The sequence below is a fragment of the Jaculus jaculus genome, chromosome 11 (assembly GCF_020740685.1).
Source record: "Jaculus jaculus isolate mJacJac1 chromosome 11, mJacJac1.mat.Y.cur, whole genome shotgun sequence".
In the NCBI taxonomy this organism is placed as follows: domain Eukaryota; kingdom Metazoa; phylum Chordata; class Mammalia; order Rodentia; family Dipodidae; genus Jaculus; species Jaculus jaculus.
In genome coordinates this window covers 105,796,208-105,811,982 of record NC_059112.1, presented here as the reverse complement: position 1 = coordinate 105,811,982, position 15,775 = coordinate 105,796,208, and the positions used below count along the sequence as shown (strand labels likewise).

At 51.5% G+C, this 15,775-nt stretch overlaps 1 protein-coding gene across 13 annotated transcripts in view; it reads right to left on the bottom strand.

Moving 5' to 3' along the window:
* Rbfox1 (RNA binding fox-1 homolog 1) overlaps window positions 1–15,775 on the bottom strand; it is a 1,978,359-nt gene that overhangs the window by 1,576,488 nt on the left and 386,096 nt on the right. For 4 of the 13 annotated variants that reach the window (XM_045161605.1, XM_045161612.1, XM_045161623.1 and 1 more), the window contains exon 1: window positions 14,538–15,118. The exons of 1 other annotated variant lie outside the window; for it this stretch is intronic. The gene's annotated coding sequence lies outside the window, so the exon portion shown is untranslated. Of the gene's footprint in view, window positions 1–14,537; window positions 15,120–15,775 lie in introns of those variants that run through there. 8 more of the 13 variants (XM_045161631.1, XM_045161625.1, XM_045161616.1 and 5 more) reach the window with 4 other exon arrangements.

Genomic DNA, 15,775 nt, shown 5'->3' with positions numbered 1-15,775 from the left:
GTGGTAGGGTTAATAAAAATCTAAGAGGATATAAATAAGTCATACAGAAACCTACTTTGTTGGACAATGGAACACACAGGAGCCATAGATTGTTACTAGAAAATTTTCAGTGCCAGAGATTGGATACCTTCCAGTGAGTTGAGTTGTTGGCCAGAGAGGCCCCTCATGCCCCTCAAGCATTACAGGCCATTGCTGAGGCCCTTGGTCTCCCACCAGGAATAGGTGGTAAGACCCTGTTGCTGAAGACTCCACATACTTGGGCTGCAAGGCCACTGAGAAACCCTGCTAGAACGGAGCTGTTCCATATAGACCAGCTGACAGAAAGCTGAAAGAAGCTATGCTGCATTCAGTTCAATGGGAGAGAGATAAATCACCAGTGAAGATACCCAACAGTGGACACTGCAAGTCTTATATTTGGCCAGCCAGGCCAAATGAGCCAATAGGTGCAATAGTGGCATGTCTGCTATGGGGGAAACCAACCTCCCCCTAATTTGACTGGAGGCCTGCTCCATGGGAGGGAACATATCCCTGATACTGAAAACCTACAACAGGGTAGTCATGAGCCCTAGGAGTGTAACATCTGCTGCTGTCTGGTTCAAAGTATATGCTATGCTCACCAAGCTGCCCAGTAAACACTTTTCTTAATGTCCATACCCATATATTAAGGCTACTTAACTTTTAATCAAAGAACCTTCTCTTTTCAGAGGGCAGTAATCTTTGGATGACTCAGAAGGTATCATGGTGCTGAGAAGAAGTGACAGAGGAGTGCTCAGCACTGAAATATCTCAATCACACCTTCCCTGGCTCAGGTTCCATTGTGGAAGAAGTGGCAGAAAGAATGTAAGAGCCAAAGGAAAGATAAGACTCCTTACAACAGTCTCCTCCAGACACAAGATGGCCTGGATATCCATGACCTCACAGTGCCTGACACTACCTACACAAGACCATCATAATCGGAGGAAAAGATCATGACATCAAAATAAAAGAGAGACTGATTGAAAGGGGGAGGGGATATGATGGAGAGTGGAGTTTCAAAGAGGAAAGTGGGGGGGGGAGGAAGGGAATTACCATGGGATATTGTTTATAATTATGGAAGTTATCAATAAAAATATTTTTAAAAAGCAATGAAGAGTAGAACCAGGTATATTCAATACTATTTTGTGATATCTCCCCCCTCTATTTTTAAAAATCTTTTATATATATTTATTTATTTATTTGTTTGACAGAGAAAGAGGGAGAGAGAGTGAGAGATAATGGTTGTGTCAGGGCCTCCAGCCACTGCAAACAAACTCCCAGACGCATGCACTCCCTTGTGTATCTGGTCAATGTGGGTCCTGGGGAATTGAACCTGGGTCTTTTGTCTCTGCAAGCAAATGCCTTAACTGCTAAGCCATATCTCCAGCCCATCTCCCCGTCTCTATTTTTGACACACTCTACCATGTAGTCAGGCTGTCCTCAAAGTCTTGATCCTCCTGCCTCAGCCTCAAGAGTGCTGGGATTATAAGCATGTGCCACCACACCCAGTAGGGTCAATCTCTGCAAGTGTGTGTGGGAGCAAACTGTATGGGCTCAAGGATCCACGAGCTATGATTATTAGCCATCTTGGGTGAGCAGAGAGGCGAGGCAAAGGGAAGGTTATTTTCCTCAGCCTCTCCTCACAGTTTTTGAGAACTGTGCCATTTTAATCTCTGCCATTTAATAAACAAAAACCAACATCACATGCGCCCTTTAAGTACATCACTCCCTGCTTGTGCACTTGACTTTGGCAAATACTGCCAAATTACCCCTGCTTAAAATGAATCATTCAAAATTGCCTTAGGTGAAGTATCTTTCTCTGCACAATTGTTCCCAGTGTTTAATCCAAATAATGTCCAACTAAGAGCCGACTGTGGCTTGTGGTTTATTCTGCTCCTGTGACAGGGAAGGTGGCAGGAGGGTCTCCTGGGAGCTCAGAGGACACAGGGCAAGGCTCCACCCACCCTTCTCCACCCTTACTTCCACCCCAGCTCCCAAACCAAGAGACTTGTCAATTAGCAGAGCCAGCCACTTCTCAGGAGCTGAGCTGGAAACTAGGCTATTATTAGTTTTCAAACAATGGCTTAGGGAGGACAGGAGATGGGTGGAGAGAAAGAAAAAGGAAAAAGAAACCTACCCTGTACCTTCAATGTTTAAGCCACCATTCTGGAAAAAGCAGGAAAAGACAAAATTATATCATATAGTTAGACAAGTCAGAAAGTGATAAATGAGAGTATAGCTAGTCTCTCAAAATCTAAAAAAAAAAAAAAAAAATCTTCGTTTATGGCTGTAGGAGGATATACATGTATCTCTTGGCTACTGAACATAATTTTACTTTAAACAAATTAACAGGAATATATATGTACATGTATGTATCAAATGGCCACAGTGACATCTGCTGGCATGTCATAAACAGAAAGTGTGTTCCATTCCCCTGCACATATGTGTGACCTGCTGAAATAAGTATTTCCTAAGCATGTGCATGAAATTGTATAGAAAGAAGATCATCAGGGGATGTGAGCTCAAGGGCCTGCAGCAGGCTCTTCCTCCCCCTCCCTGCAAACCTAAGCTCTGATGAATGAATGAGCCATGCTTACTTATTAAGCCAACAGGCCAGGCTAGAGGCAAATTCAATCCAGAGAGCTGCCTCCCCTAACCTTCACTTATGATTTTCTTTTATTGTGATCCAGGGCCTCATGCATGTTAGGCAGGAGTTTTACCACGGAGACAGTTCCTAAATCCTCTTTTTGCTTTATATTTTGAGATAGGTTATCACTCAGTTGCCCAGGCTGGGCATTCAACTTGTGATCTTCCTGCCCCACCCTCATAAGTAGCTGGGGTGACAGGCCCACACCCGGCTCTTGGCTTCTTTCTGTGAGACCCCGTCAATGAGTGTATGCAGAGGGGGCCAGCTAAGGGCATGGGTGACAAGCACCTCCAGGCACTAGAATGAGGACAAGGAGACTGACAGGGAGGGGAAGGAGGAGCCTGCTCTGTCCTCATGAAGGAGAAGTCCCTAGGTACAGGTCACTGCAGAGCAGAAGTGGGGGGGGGGGGTGCCTCAGAGGCTCCTGTGAGGAATGGGGCAGAGAAGTCTTCTGGTATTAAGAACACCCTCTGAACACACTTCAAACTGAGACTGCCCCCAGAAGCACTTCCCAGAGTGTTGTAAAAATTGCTGACAGTGACACAAAGCTAACGAGGAGACAGCAACAGGGCGGCTGGACGAGAGAGGATTCACTGTGCGGGCTGCGGCGTGATGGAGCCGCGTCCCTGATGCCCATGGCCTCTGCTTCTACTTTACCCAAAGTACCAGACAGACGCAAGACGAGTGGTCTAGAGGGACGCCCAAGGGCACCCGCGCCGCACTGAGGCCATGTTATGAGCCACGTGGTCTAGCCACATGGCCTCCTATTCCCATGGGCATACGGCTCTCAGCCACTCAGCATGGCGCTGTCCCTGCTCCCTTTTGCTTTCATGTAAGACATATATACGTGCACACAGGTATATGCATGCAAGGGCACGTGTATGCATGTCTGTACATGCATGCACACAGATGTGTATGTACTGTGTGCAGCTCATGTAGATGAGGCACGCACACGTGGACACACTCATGCATGTGGTCACCCGCACGCACACACATCCTCACACGTCTTCTGCCAGTTCTCTCCTCAGCCTTCCTGTCGGTGGCAAGTAACTGTATGTGAACACGGCGCCCGTCTTAGAAGGTAACCTGTGGGTCTCCAGCACGGGGCTGGATGTTCTGCCCCCACCAGCCTCCTGGCTCATCTCTTCCCTGGCCCTCTGGCTCTGCCAAGGCTCGCTGACCGCCTTTCCGCTCCCTGGCCTCTGGGCGCAGCCTGGCCCTTCGTCTATGGGTTGAGTCTCGACGTGCCCCGTATATGAGATCCTTCCCTGACCTTCCTTCTTCATACGGTGGTCTGCTCCCTCTGTTACGCGAATGCCCCCACCTTGCATGCACTAGTTACGCATCCTACAGGTAGTACCGTGACTGCCTTTTTTTCCTGGCTCTTTTTAGACCTCCCCTACTGGATCATAAATTTCTCCAGACAACGTGAGTCCTGGCGCCATCTCCCCTCCTATGACAGTGTCCCCAGAGCCCGTCTCAACATCTGTCAAGAGTGTAGGTTCAAAACGTTTGCCAAAATCCAGGCATGGTGACACACGCCTTTAATCCCAGCACTTGGGAGGCAGAGATAGGAGGATCTCAGTGAGTTTGAGGCCACTCTGAGACTACAGAGTGAATTTGGGGTCAGCCTAGACTTGAGCAAGATATTACCTCAAACAACAACAACAACAACAAAAGTTTGCTGAACACGTGAGAAAGGCGAGAACCGGCCCAGTAAAAGAAGCCCACACAGCACAAAGAGTGCTCCAGGAAAGAGTGGGTGAAAGGCGAGAAGCATGTCGGCCGCCCTCTGGGAAGCCACACCCGCAGTCCTCTATTCCAGATCGAGCCGGAAACCTCAAGTACTGCCCTGTGCCCGGTTTTCTGGGGGCTGTGGTGCTTTAGGAGCCTTCAATGAAAATGCCCCTTTTACTTTCCACTGACACATCGCTGCACATTCACTTCCAGAGATACTTTAATGAACTACATAGTAGCCTAAGTTGCAACAAAGGGTGCAGGTTAGGGCAAAAGCAAGGCTGTGAATGGAGTCAGCAGTCAGCTGAGTGTACAAAACTTGTGCCATCGAATCTTGTCCAGGCTGGACCGCGGAACCAGCCTGAGCTGCCCAGCAGGCTTTGTGAAAAGGGAGCAGGCTCGACTCCTCCACTCAAAGCGGCCGATGTAAATACTAACAAGAGGCTCGCTCGAGAAAGGACGAAGTGTCTGAGGCTGACGGCAGCTTCCTCTGCACTGGCCAGCACAGCCCTCGCCAGCACTGTCATTGACCGTCATGGGGCCCGTGAGCGGGAAGTGATGGCTTCGCTCGCCTGTCTCTCGGGGCTCCCCAGGCCACACTTCAATAACGTTTTGTTTCTCTTCCCTCTGCGTGTGACACTGGCTCTCGTGGTCCCCCACACCTGACTCTAAGTGGCCCAGGCTTCCAGTGTGGATAAATGTGATATCTAGTTGTTTTGATCCGGGGTGCCATGGCTTTCTTGAACGTTTCTCGTTAGCGACTGCAGCAGCAGTAAAGGCCAGTGTGGCCAGCAGCTGACTCCCGTCCTCATGGTCTGTGGCGGTGGGTTCAAGCTCACACAGACGAACTCAAATGTGGGTGACTTTCACTGGGAAATAAGCTAATTCTAAGAACCACAGATAGTCTATTCGTGGAACTTGCCCATCAGTCTCGGGGAAGCCCCTATCTGAATGTCCCAGCATAAAGAAGCAGACATGGAGGCTGGAGAGATGGCTTAGTGGTTAAGTGCTTGCCTGTGAAGCCTAAGGACCCCGGTTCAAGGCTCGATTCCCCAGGACCCACATTAGCCTAATGCACAAGGGGGCGCACACGTCTGGAGTTCGTTTGCAGTGGCTGGAGGCCCTGGCGCACCCATTCTCTCTCTATATATATCTGCCTCTTTCTCTCTCTGTCTGTCACTCTCAAATAAATAAATAGAAAAGAAAGAAAGAAAGAAATGGACATGGAGAGGTTAGTATGGAATGGTTGTGGGGGCCATTGGACCTATCCGCCTCTAGCACATCCATCATTGAAGCAACAGACAGATCCATCCATCTTTAATAGGCTTGGAACCAGAGGCTCAGAGAGTTGTGGTAACTTGTCCAAGGCCACACAGCTATGGAGTAGCAGAATCCTCACTTTTTGTCTCCAAAGCCTGTGACCTCCCTCAGCTTTGCTTCCACACAGTTTTGCTGTCTTTTTGAAGCTTTGAAATTTTTTTTTTTTCTGAGCCCAAAATAACTCCATTAGCCTGGGTCAATGTGCCAGAACATTGAATGACAATGCTTTCTTCTTATTCACCCACCTGCTATATGTAATTCAGACTCATGTCCCCAAACCAGAAGCCAGAAACGCTCCCAGGAAGTGTCTCACTAAGTCACTCAGGCTGACTGGCCTGGAACTCACTTGTGTGGCCAAGGCCTCGGAGAGGTGACCCTCCGGCCTCTCTCTCTTGCACGCAGTGACTCACCATGTCCCATGAGCCTAATGCTCCCAGACAGAGGTGTTGGTCACATCCTGGAATCTCTGCACACGAATGTGTCCTCTCCCCGGGTAAGGCACACACGCTGCCTCTCCTTCACTCTCAGCCTTTGCCTCAGCAGCAGCCTGAGCCAGACCTGATTTCTGATGCTGCTAAAGGAACACGGTGTGTGTAATGCCGCGGCCATGAGCCCAGGGTCTTTTCTCGGGCTGCAGAGATGGCTCTGTTGGTAAAGCACTCAGTACCCATGGGCGTGGTGATGGGTATCCCAGCACTGCAGAGGCAGGGACAGGATCCCCGGGGCTCACCTGACAGCCAGCCTTGCCCAACTGGGGAGCTCAGGCTGGTGACCAATTCTGTCTCAAAAAAAGGTGGATGATTCTGTCTCAAAAAAAGAAAAAAAAAAAGGTGGGCAGTGCGTTAAGAGTGAGGACACCTGAGGTTATCCTGTCTTCAATACACACCTGCGCACACACACATAAACACACATACAGAAAGATAAACTTGAAAGAATAACAGGGGACGGCCCCAGAATCAAGACGGGCTTGTTGGCTTGTTCCAAGGGGAAAGGTACACCCAGCTGCCTCTCTCGGGTGTGGACGGGGCTACAGATGCCGAGTCAGCTTTCTCCACACCCTGTTCTTTCAACTTTTCATAACGAGTCTAATAAATTAGCGTCTCCTCACCCATCAATCAGAGCTGGTGCATATGGCCGCTGTCAGCAACCTCAGCAGGCAGAACGTCTCAGAGAGACGCAAATCTGTGAGCTTCCTCCTCCAGCATGGGCGGCACGCTGGGCTCTCCTCGCCCTCCATCCATCAGCCCAGTTGCAGCCACAGGGAAATGGAGGGTCTCATGTGATGGGCTGAGACTGTGTCTGAAGAGGTGGAAATTCTGGCAGGAATGGTTGTCACTGGGATTCTATCTTTCCTAAGAGATGATGACAACCATCGTGACGGTGGCGCGCCCCTCTGCCGAGACACACGTGGGCCGTGCACTCTGTGCTGGCCACTATTGCTAAAATGATTTTAGGAGTTGTCCTGCATTGTAGGAATCATATCTTTAAGGGACAGATTGAGGCTCAAAGGAGTCAAGGAAAGCCAGAGGTCATGGGGCCGGAATGTGCCGGGGCTGAATGGGAGACCCATGGCTCTGGGATGATAACCATTGCTCAGCCCCGCCTCCTCGCTTCAGACATGAAGTGCTGCCTTTTGGGGGAAAAGGGAGGCCTGAAGTGGGCTGATGGAGTTGCAAGCTATCTCAGCCTAAGTCCCCACATTTGTGACATGGGTGCAAGAAAGGTTTCCTCTGAAAGCAGATCACAGACTCGTGAGGCCGTAGGGTAGAAGGAAGATGTCCAACTTAGGACCTCTGCCTGTTAGGGTTCTAATGCACACACGAATGAGGCTGAGGGCTGAGCTCACAGCAGCAGCTCTGACATCCTGTCTTCTGAAGTCCCCAGGAAAGAGACAGGGACACTGTGAGGAAAAGAGAGCCTTCACAAGAATGAGGTGACGGCCCTCATCGATCAGTGCCCATGGGGTACAAATTGCACTGGGCTCTCAGAAGAAGTGCAGAGACCACTGCTGATGACCCAGAGAGCGGAGTGGTCTGTGAGCTTCTCCAGCCACAAACACGTGGGTGGCCCAGCCCCTCTGGCAACATCAGACTCAGAGCAGAAACCTAGGGAGATGCTGAGGACGAAAGAATCAAGTGTCAGTTTCTCTTCGATGACCATGGAACACCCAGTGTCACTTCTCAGCGTAACTCAAACCAAGCAGCATGACTCTCTAGCCACTGCACCACACTGCCACCTGCCTCCCTGTGACTTAAGCAGACAGCAAGAAGCCACTTGCATGGATGGGTATTATTACCTTTATGGGATGAGCACCATCTGCTTCAAACTCCTGAGTGTATCATGTACCTGCCTGGTATGTAAAACTGAACACATTTCTTCAATCTCATCCACACCTGACTGTCTCAAAAACATGGATTCAAAAGAGATTGACCTCAAAGGGGGACAGAACCATGAGAAGAATAACTCATTACTTCCTTCTGGAACATCTCAGAACGTGGTACCATGCACCTTGTGAGATGCCTGGGAAACAGTGGTCTCTGACCAGGTGTGAGCTCAGCCCACCCAGGGCTGACCATCTGACAGGGCAGGATGAAACAGATCCTCACGAGAGTCACTGCAAAGTGTCCACAGGCTGACTGTGAGGAAAGAGACATGGCAAACCAGGGAGAGCTGGACTATAGCCTGGTGGAAAGCTAGAACGGGTGTGAGGTGACCCGGAAGGACAGGGGATGTGAACCCCCACACGACACAGTCACGTGAGTAGTGTGTCCAGCAAAGCCTGTGCCTTATGGGAAGCACCAACCAGGGGAGCCTGTGTTTATTGTCTATGGTGGACTGAATTAGGTGGGTCCCAAAAACTCGCATGTTCTGAGTGCGTGATCCCCAGCTGACAGCAGTTTCGGTGGTGGAGCCTTGCTGGAGGAGATGTGTTGTCAAGGGGGGGGGGGCTTCAGGGTGTAAAAGCCAGTTTCCCCTTGCCAGGATGTGGCTCCCTCTCCTGCTGTTTTTTTTTTTTTTTTTCTACCTGCTGGGGTGGAGGTGATGTCCAGCCTCTGCTCATGCCATAACTTTCCCCTGCTATTATGGAGCTGTAAGCCAACATAATTTCTTTCCTCCCATGAGCTGCTTTTTGTCAGGTGTTTTGTGCCAGCAATGAGAAGGGAACTATACCCTCATAGCAGGTAGTAGACAGTTACTGAGCCCCAGGGCGGCAGAGACAAGTTCTAGGGTGAATGGGGGAGGTGAAGTGAGTTGTTTCAACATCAAGAGCTGTGTCCAAGCCTACTCCACACTCCAAGTCAACGGATACCTTCATCTGCACGGAGCTCTCTCCTGCGCGACCACCACCTGCTGCAAAGATCGGCATCACCCTGCCCTGGTCAGCCAATGGGAAAAATGTGCACCAAGCCTGCCCAGGGCTGGTGATGAAGGGGAACTTCTGGACCACTGTCCTCAGGGAACTCACCAGGAGATGTCAGCCAAGGGCAGAAAGGATTTGTGTGCTTCTCTGGAAGTTCCAAAGAATGGCCAACTAAGTAGGAGAGGAGCAGCTGTGTGCACCCAGCTACCCCCACATCATGATCATGACTTGGAAGTGGGGTTCTTTGTTCCTATAAGCCCCCCCCCCCCTTGTCTTCTCTCTTTCTTCTGCCGCTCAGACTTTCTGTCTTCATGCTGGGGATAGATCCAGAGGCCTCACACATGCTGAGCAAGTGCTCCATCACTGACTTATTTCCCAGCCTCAGGTGCATACTCTGTTCTTGACTGGAAGAAGCTGGCTACCAGAGGAAGTAAAGAGATAAAATCTAAGTTCTTGGACATCTCAGTCTTGCCTTCCCAGGTGCATGGACCCACAGTCTAAATACATTCCAACTTCCTTATTTTTGAGGCAGAGTCTCACTCTAGCCAAGGCTGAACTGAAACTCATTCTGTAGACCAGGCTGCCTTTAACTCATGGAGATCCTCCTACCCCAGCCTCCTGAGTTCTGAGATTAAAGGCATGTACCACCACAACCAAGCCATGCTTACATTTTTACACATCTCTAAAAATAAAAAATAAAGGAAAGCACTGTCTTCCCAATGCTTATGTCATACATATATCAAAGCCTGCTTTCTGCTTAAAGCCTTCAACATGCTTTCCACTGCTATAATATGCAGACTCCTCAGCAGGGCTCAGGGGCCGAGGTAACCCAACTTCTTCATTCTTGTGATTGTTACTGTCATTCTGGCCCCTTCTTTCTTTCTTTCTTTTTTGGTTTTTCGAGGTAGGGTCTCACTCTGGTTCAGGCTGATCTGGAATTAACTCTGTAGTCTCAGGGTGGCCTTGAACTCATGGCAAGCCTCCTACCTCTGCCTACTGAGTGCTGGGATTAAAGGCGTGTGCCAACACGCCCGGCTTGGCACCTCCTTTCTGAAAACCTCTTGGTGCAGGCAGCTTTGAGGTGGATGCATGTATCAGTCATTGTGCGCTTTGAATTGTGTCTGGTATACAGTTGGTACTCACTGAATTCTCAGCGGATGGAGATGAGGCTTGGCCACTATGTTTCTTCTTTGCACTTAGGACTCAGCTCACATCTCTCCTCTTTGGAAATTATCCACCCCCCCACACACACACACACGGCAAGTCCCTATCACATGATCACACAGTAGCTTGTACAACCTTTATCACTAGCCTCCCAGAAATGTGTGTCCATGTCCTGCACATTGTGTGCTTTCCCCACAAAAACAGCAACTCCCCAAAAGCCATATCCTCACCTGCATTGTCCAAGGATTTCGGGTCTAATGTGATGCAGGTCTGAACAAGCACGTGTGTTGGCGACCCACTTGTGGCCCTGAGGCAGACATACCTGCTGTAGGAGAGCAGGCCACATCCACTTCTATCTTTGTGTCCAGTGACCAATGGCAAACTAGTGATAAGGGTGGTGTTCAGAGTGACCACAGACACAAAATATGGTGACGGCTGTCTCTCCTATGACCTCCCATGCTCCTTTTATAATGACTCCCAGATCCACAACCTCATCTGCGTTCCCTGCTGACATCAGTTCTAAGTGCTGTGTCCCCTCATTCTCAAACTCCATCACTGATTGATTCTTTAATTAAAGTTTTAATATTTATGTGCCCTGAGGTGATATTTTAAATAACAGAGGTAGGCACTGGGAGAGCTTTTGTGGCTTCTTAAAACATCTCCATGTTTGAAGTCTTTGGCATAACAATATGGATAAACATCAACTTGACAGATAAGCTGGGTAATTTTAGCAGAATAAGCTGGGCCAGTATTAAATTGGACATCATGGTCACTGGGTAGCACTTGTCCTGGGCAAAGACAGGCCAAACCACCCTGTGTCCTTCAGAGCAAGTTTCTCAGATTTCAGTAGTCTCCTGTCATGCCACTGGAAAATTGCTGTGTCCCCAAAGTGTCTTCAGTGTCAAATACGGCTTCCTTCTTGGAATGTGTTCATTGCTGCACCCAAGATCTTAAAGCATGTAAATAACATTGGAAAGGGGAGATGTCAGACATATACAGGTAGACCCAGCTTTCTGGATTTAAAAAAAAATAGATATGCAAGGGCTTTGATCAAATATAATGGCTTGGAGGGCTTGAGCTGAAAAGTACCAGCCTATTTAAAAGTCATTCATCAAAAGTATCAATGAGACAGTCTAGAAGATGTGTACTCAAAACTTAGAGACAGAAGTAAAGGAAGTGGCATCAATTACTATGAAGAGAAGTGAGGGCTGGAGCCCCCTTCTGCTTGGTCTGGAGCAGAAAACTCAGGAGCCACACAGTGACTAGAAGGACAGGATGATCATGCAAGCTTTATGTCTGCTGATTAACAAATCTCCGTCTCTAAACTCTGGCAGGCATCCTTCTGCCCTTACAGGGCATGTTCTGGATGTCGCCCAGAAGTCAGTGGAGGTGAGAGGACCTGCTTGAGGCCCTCCTAGAGCCTGCAGCACTGTGTGCTGAACTCAGCAGTGCACAGCCTCCACCAGTGAGGGGCGTGACTCAGTGTTAGAGGCTTGCCTGGAACTCCTCAGTGAGGGGGAGCAGGGGCTGTGGCTCGGTGCTAGAGGACCTGCCTAGAACCCACCAGAATGTGGCTCAGCAGTAAAGTGCCTGCCTAGAATCGACCAGTGAAGAGCTGGGAGTATGGCTCAGTGATGGAGGCCCCTCTCTGGTCAGGCTTAGCAATGGGAGTACTTGCCTTGCATGGCCCGGGTTCTTGGGTTCAATCCTCAGTACTCCTCCACCCACTCCCCTCCAAAACAAAAGAAAAACCTGTACAGCAGTCCATTTCAGGTTGTGTTCTCACCACAATCAAATAAAACATTCAACTGTGAAAGCTCTTTGATGCATGAAGAATGACCATGATCATGTGGATGCAGTTAAATACTGTCACCAAATTTTGTACTGCAACCCAGTCATGGTGATGTGCGTGAGTCACAGGATAAGTGCCACCGAGAGCCACCTCTAATATTATCTAATTCCCGCATTTTCAAAATATTCCCTGTACCAGAGGAGCAAGTTTCCAATTAAAAAGGATTTACACGGGCTGTGCTTCCCTCCCAGGAGGCCAAGGAGCTGAACGCCTTCCGTCAGAGCAGATCCGAGGAGCAGATCGCACGCCTGCTGCAAGACTGGACTTCAGGTTCCTGGGGCTTGTCAAGGACCACAGGTCAGAGCCATCAACCCGTGACCCAGCCAGCGGACAGCTGTCCCTAATCCTGAGCAGAAGAGGTCATGCATCTGTGGCTTGGATAGCTTGGGGTTTCTTCCCCCTAGCAGCTGCTCTTTGTAATCTGCTGTAAGTTTCCATGTGTCACTTAAAGAGAAATGCAAGCGTACATGACAAGCTACTTGCCTCACAGATCTCACCGGATGTCATGAAGCTCAAAAGGAGAGCAATCTATTTGAAAGAAAGAAAATGAACATAAATAATCCAGGGGCTTGCCATAGATAGGCCCTGCTATAGGTTCTCCCTGTTTTTGTTAGCTCCCACCCCAATCTCCAAAGGACAAAGCTGTTACGAAAACTCTCACTGCACAGGTGAACCCAGAGAGGAACAGAGAGGTTCAATAACTCGCCCAAGGTCACACAGCAAGCAGGAAACAGAGCTGGAAGCCTTCTTCTCTTCCAGGCTACAGTGCTGTGCTTTCTGGACCCTCCACAACTGTGAGAGGATACCCGTTTTATCCTAACACAACTCATAAGCTGACTTAGGGGAGACCCATGGGATCCTTGTAGACCAGGCCTTCACAGAACAATTCAAAACAAAGCAAGCCTTACAGACGGCCTCATTGTCCCCAGCATAGCTATTACTGGCACCTTTGCCTTTCACAGGTGACCAATCTTTTAACTCTGAATTGCAAAGAAGAAAACTAAAATAAAATAAAACGAGGCCAAAAATAAATCTGCTCTCTAGCCAGGGCCTCTGTGGTCACTTAAAAGTGAAAGGATCTGCCCCCCCCTTCCCTTTCTCTCTTTTAGTAACAAAGGTAAATGGTAGGAGGGAGGTGGGTGGAGTGGGGCAGGAACGGGGGACAGTGGAGGAACCACAGGCTGCAGCACCTGCTCAACTGGTGTGAACAAGGCCAGGTCTCTCCTTACATCAGGATTTCAAAGTAAATACATAAATAAATAGTCATTGTGATATGAAGGGAAATCCAAGCTATGATTCATTACATGTGAGCACAAAGCCATTCCAAGACACCTCCCCCACTTTCCAAGTTCAAGAGAGAAGACCCTTCATTGGGAGCCAGTTTCCCAGACCACCTGAGGAGCATTCCCAAGCTGTTGAGCATCTTCTGGACAAGCAGGTTTGCCTGGGCTGCTGCTCTCAGGGAAGACGGGGAGCCTGGGCTTCTGCTCCCTGGCAGCAGAAACAGAGTTAGTGGCTCCAGGGCAGGGTGGCATTGAGGTTTTCCTCCCCTTTGGTGAGCGCACCCCTGCTGGGCTCTTCATGACACCTGACCCCTGAAGCTGGAGCCTCTGAGGTTCCCAAAGCATCATGGACAGGTGAACTGCTGGGCCACAGGGAGACATAGACAGAGGGCAACAGTGCCTAGCCAGTCGTACCTTCACCCCATCCCTGGAGAATCACACTGCCATGGACTGGGACAACCCATGCCTGCGCCCATATCTCAGTTTGCTCCCCCCACCCCCAGTAAGGTGTCCTAAGGTATTCAAGGGGGCGCGACTAGAGCACCCAAACGAGCACCCAAACGAGCACCCAAATGCTGTGTCTTCATGCTGGTCTCTTCTTTTGGCGTCTGAGGCGGCGTCTAAGGTCCTTGACCCAGCTCCAATAAACACAGCTGCTGTGCTCCACCGGCCCCCTCTTCCTTGCCTCCCAACAGTGCTTCTGCACTTCCAGACCCTTTCTCGAGCCAGCGAGGTGCCTCTTCCCTCAGACCTCCACAGGGCTACAGGGGTGGGGGCCAGCAACGCACCCCAAGGCGCACCCAATGCCCCCTGCAGCCAACCCGAGAGACTGCCCAAGTGCGCAAGCAGGGGGAGGCTGACCCCTGCCCCCATGCAGGGAGGACTGACTGGGCAGCCTGAGCACAGGAAGGGATGCGCCCCGGGGCAAGGAAGGGCGTAGTGCTTGCTGGAAGCCAGGATGCTGGAGAGGGTCACGGTTGGGCCCCCTGGGGGAACGTGAGGCAACATCGCTTTGCACACATCACAAAAGTTCCCACTCCAGCGCGCCCCGACTGAGACTGGGAGGAGGCCAGTTCTGAGGGACCCCTGCTTTCCCTTCATGGGACCCTTTGGGTTGTTATTGGGGGTGGGAGGCTCAGAGTCTCCACCTGGACTCACCTAGAACTCCCGGCGATCCCGGTTGGCTGCAGTCTCCTGCTCCTGGGTCCTGGTCCCCCAAATCCCCCGCGCTCTCTGCACCCCGAGCCACGCTCAGCAGGAGCCAGAGGCGGCGGATCAGGGGGTGCTGGCTTCTCCCACTCTGGCTGGCTGCAACTTGGAGGACAGGTCAGCCGCGCCCCCGACGCCCCCGACTGGGCACCCCCGCGAAGGTCCAAATAGCCGCTGGGACCTGGCGGCCAAGACCACCGGGTCTGGAACGTAGGGTTTCCGGGATTCCGGAGCGCGCGCTCTGCTGGCTCCGCGGGGACTGGATGCTGGGAGTTCTCGGGCTCCTCCGGATGCCTAGGGCGGGGCGCACGGCTGTCACCCCTCCAGAGGAGAGCTGCGCGGTTCGCTGGTGTCTCCTCGTGTCCCAGGAGGCGCACGCGTGGGTCTGGGGGTAGGCAGAGCGCCCCCGCGCCCCACTCGTCGCGAGGTGCAGCCTGGGCTGGGGCGAAGCGGAGAGGTTGGGATTCCCCTCGGCTGTGAGTTTGGGCTTCCCCACCCTGCGCTGGACCCCGGCTGGAGTCACCCCGCCGTCCGTCCGCGGCCGCCGCGACCAGCGCTGGTGAGCAGCGCCAGCCGGAGCCACCGGCGCCAGCTGGAGGAGGAGGTGGCGGGCGGGCGGCGCGGCTCGCAGGGGGACTGGAAAGGAGGTGACCTTCAAACCCCGCGCTCGGGGAGACGGCGACGGCGACGGGCCCGGGGTGATGCGGGGAGCGGCCCGCTGAAGCGCCTTAGCCGGAGGGCGAGAGAGAAGGGACGAGATGGCCCGACCAAACACGGAACAGAAAGAAAATAAACAAAGGAAAGGAAAGCGCGTGAGAGCGAGCGCGGGGGGGGGGGGGACCCGTGCGTGTGTGTGTGTGTGTGTGTGTGTTAGAGAGCGAGCTGAGCCAAAAATAATCCCGAGCGCTAGGGAGCGCCCCCTCCCCCTTCCTCGTCGGCGCTGCCGCCGCCGCGGTCACGGTCACGCGTGCAGCCTTGGATTCCAGCAGCCTCCGCGGGCACGCGACCCTGTGTCACCAGCTCTTCGTCCAGAGGAGACCAAGGGTGAAAGTTGGAGGGGTGCGGTGGAGGGGGCGGTGAGTCAGTTCCTTTGGCAGGTGCGCAAGGTTCCCTCCTCCCAAAGTGGGCCCGCTCGCTGCCACCGAGCGCCGGCGGCGCGCCTCCCCATCCCGAACCCCGGTGGATGG